This window comes from Microtus ochrogaster, chromosome X (assembly GCF_000317375.1).
Source record: "Microtus ochrogaster isolate Prairie Vole_2 chromosome X, MicOch1.0, whole genome shotgun sequence".
Classification (NCBI taxonomy): domain Eukaryota; kingdom Metazoa; phylum Chordata; class Mammalia; order Rodentia; family Cricetidae; genus Microtus; species Microtus ochrogaster.
The window spans coordinates 57,937,457-57,941,057 of record NC_022026.1 but is presented as its reverse complement, the minus strand read 5'-3'; the positions used below and the strand labels follow the sequence as shown (position 1 = coordinate 57,941,057).

General features: G+C 50.1%; 1 long non-coding RNA gene across 1 annotated transcript in view; it reads left to right on the top strand.

Moving 5' to 3' along the window:
- The first annotated feature begins 2,125 nt into the window (after positions 1–2,125).
- Positions 2,126–3,601, top strand: part of LOC106144099 — a 2,148-nt gene continuing 672 nt past the window's right edge. Inside the window, exon 1 of the long non-coding RNA XR_001229200.2 lies at positions 2,126–3,058. This is a non-coding gene — a long non-coding RNA (uncharacterized LOC106144099). The remainder of the gene's footprint in view (positions 3,059–3,601) is intronic.

The window sequence follows — 3,601 nt, the reverse complement described above, 5'->3', positions numbered from 1 at the left end:
GATCCGCCTGCCTCTGCCTCCCAAGTGCTGGGATTAAAGGCGTGCGCCACCACCGCCCGGCTGAGATTTTTCTTTTGCTTGTTTGTTAAGTTGCTTTTCTTTTGTGCCTGTTGATCAATCATAATTTTTCTCCAATCCCCTGAAGAATTTTATAAAATTAGAAAGTTGGGGGCTCTCTGAATATTTTGCAGAACTTACCATTGAACAATCATGCACACAGAGGCTGGAGGAGAACTTTAGATGTTTCTGTCTATTGCTCTCCACATAAACACCTTGAGAAAGGGTCTCTCACTGAACTGGAAGCACACTGTGTTTTGGCTAGGCTGGCTGGCCAGCAAATTCTACGGATTCACTTGCCTCTGCCCACCAATGGTAGAGTTACAGGCAGACACAGCCATACCACACTTTTACATGGTTGCTACGGATTTGAACTCAGGTCTTTGCACTTGCAGAGCAAGTGTTCTTATCCACTGAGGCCATCTCCCTAGCCTCCTAGAGATTTCTCTGTATAAACCTTTTAAACTTATAAATTCGGTTTGTTTAGTAGTTACGATTGCTCAGATCGTCTATATTTTCTGTGACTTTTAGTAAATTTTATATGCCAATAATTTTTCTGCCATATCAAAACTTTCAAATTTGCAAGCATAAAATTATAATACTAATAGCCTCTCAGTATAACGCAATGTTATACGGTGTAGTGACCCCTTTGTTCCTGACACTTTTTACATGCTTTCTTACTCTCTGAATCATGATGTCTCAAGGATTCATCAAAGAACCATTAACTTTATTGATCTTCTTCTCTGGTGTGGCTCTATTTTCTATTCCTTTTCTAACTTAAGACAGAAATCTACCTCTTCCTTTTTAAAAATATATGAATTTAAAGCTATGAAATTTCTCCTCCACACAGCCTTAGAGGAATCTCACAAGATTTCAGGTGAAGATTTTCATTCTAGGTCGGTCCAAAGCATTTCCTAATTTCCCCTGAGAATTTATGTTCAGTCCATAGGATTTTATCCTTTTCAAAGCATGGTGCCCAAATTTGAGAGATATAAAAATAGCCACCAAAACGTTTTCTAAAAAATGTTTCGCACCTCTCCCACCTACCAGATTTATATTTCCAGGGAGCAGGCCTTGGGACCTACATCTCACAAGTCCCAGAGGGATGCAGTCGCAGGTGCTTGGCTTCCAGGCCCACAGGTTGGTAGCAGATCATGGGCTTCATAAGAGCAGGCCGCAAGTCTGATCCACCCGAGTCATCTGAGGCCAGCACTGGACCTACATAAAGCTGTGCTTAATGAATGAATCAACAAATGGGGGAAGAAGACAAATAAAATACACTTTTTATATCAAGAGAATTGGATTTGTTGAATGCTGTGAGTTAGAGGAACCACTACAGCATCGTTTGGTCCCAATTCAACAGATTCAAAACAGAAATGTATTCCCTGATCTTCACATCTCTGTTCACCATGCATTCTTCTCATCTTTCGCCTTATTCTACCCGGGAATGCAATCTTATGTATGGATTCATCCTGCCTCCTGGCCCAGAAAAGGTAGAAGCAGCATCGGAGATAGCCTGACAGGGGCTGTTCTGAGCTGGGTGTCTACACTCCTCCTCCACCTCCCTCCAAGCTAGCTTCCAGACCAGGCCCATAAAACCCCATTCTAAATAAGGTTATCTACCCTATCTTCCAAGCCTTCCCATGCCAAGCCTGAGAAACTTCCACCAAATCTTTGTCCAAAATCAGACCCCAGACCGTTACAAGTCCTGCCCTCTCTACACTAGTAGCCTAAGCTACTTGGCTACTTCTCCTCACCTCCACGCAGGCTTCTCTCAAGTCAGAAAGGCCTGAGCCTGATTTTGTCAGCCAGCTATTGTCCTGGCAAGAACAACCACCACACCAAGCATCCCCATTCAGTCAGCCAGCCAGCCAAGTTCTCCTGGTCTCGCCAGCCCCCTCCCCCAACCCCAGCCGCCCCGCCCCAGGGAGGACCTTGCTGGTGGCTGGGAGTCTCCCGGCTGCTCAACCTCCCTTCTTCCCTCCCTTGCTCTCCCTGCTTCCCTCCCTCCTCCACCCGCCCCTCGGGCAGGGACTGTGCAAATCGAGGAGAGGGGAGGACCAACAGGCTACACAGGGTCCAGCTAAGGGGCCACGACTCCTCACTGAGACCCTATCCAAGCTAGGTGTTCCCCGCATCGTGGAACCTGGATTTGTGTGGAGCGGGGTGATTCTCGGGCAAGGAAGGTTCTTCCGGCAGGTCCACCATACCTTCGTCTCGCATCAGGACCCCCCTTGGATGCTCTGAGCCACCCTTCTCAACCCGGATCTAAAACCTGGGACACGGCTATCAGGCCAGCCTCTCTCTCCCTCCACCCCTCCCCCTCTTTCTGGCGTCCATCCCCTCCCCAACACCACCTCTGCTGCTGCCTCTGGCTGTGGACTTGCACCTCTTCTCCATCCTCACCGGGCCGGGAGAGTGGGGTTAGCCTGGATGAGAGTGTGCCCCTAACCTGGGGCCCTCCCAGGCCATGGCTCGTGTGCTCCCAGGGAGGAGTCCAGGACCCTGAGCCTCTGCTAGAAGCTTGGCAGAGGCCCCGCTGGGACCGTGTCTTCTGAGGACAAAAGGCTGCGGCCAGCAGGCAGACTGGGTGGGGGGTGGGGGGGAACCGGCAGGCAGGCAGGCAGACCAGTAGCAGAGCTAGCTCTGGCCCCCTCCCAGACTGGTGGTGGCATAAAGATGGGGGTGGGAGTGTGTAGCGGGAGAAGCACCTACCAGGACCCCCATCTGCCCGCTACTTGGGCACCCCAAAGCTGTGTGCTGCCCACCTGGTGTTCCCCAGCATCTCCAGCTCTACCAAGTGCACCCCTCTGGCACCTGCTTCCCCGGCTGCCAGCGATTTAGACCAACCAGGCTGTATCCACGGCAACAGAAGCAGGAGTGTCACTGGCTGCCAGATCACTGAGGGTCCCACAATGTGGCCTGGACTATGGTTTATCCTGCTTGAGATCGAGTGAGTTCCCTTCCTGAATTCCAAGACGGTCCTGCTAAGAGAACCCAGGTAAGTAGTCTGTATCCTTCCGTGAAGGAGCCGGGGAGGAGGGTAGCTGGGACTTCTCTTCTGTCCCCCCACATATTTCAGTCTCTATCACTGTCATGCTTTCTGTCTGTTAATCTCTCTGCTTCATCACTGACTATGACAACACTCAAGCCCCAGGACTGCTGATCTTTCCCCATCTTCCTTAATCCGTCCCGTAAGAAAGGGAACCACCACCTGTTTCCCCACCCCCAACCCCTAACAGGGTCTGTTTCTATCCTCGTGGTCACATTTAGACACAAGACAATTCCTTGTGTGCTAGCTGTGGAAGGGGTACCTGGGTGCCCAGTGAGTCTTGTTCTCACAATGCCTGCAGCTTCCTTTCCTCCCTCCTCACCCTTCTCCAGGTTCCTTGGCTTGCAGAATTGTGTGTGAGCTCGCTCTTTCTTTCTTTCTTTCTTTCTTTCTTTCTTTCTTTCTTTCTTTCTTTCCTTCCTTCCTTCCTTCCTTCCTTCTTTCCTTCTCTCTCTCTCCCTCCCTCTCTCTCTCTCTCTCTCTCTCTCTCTC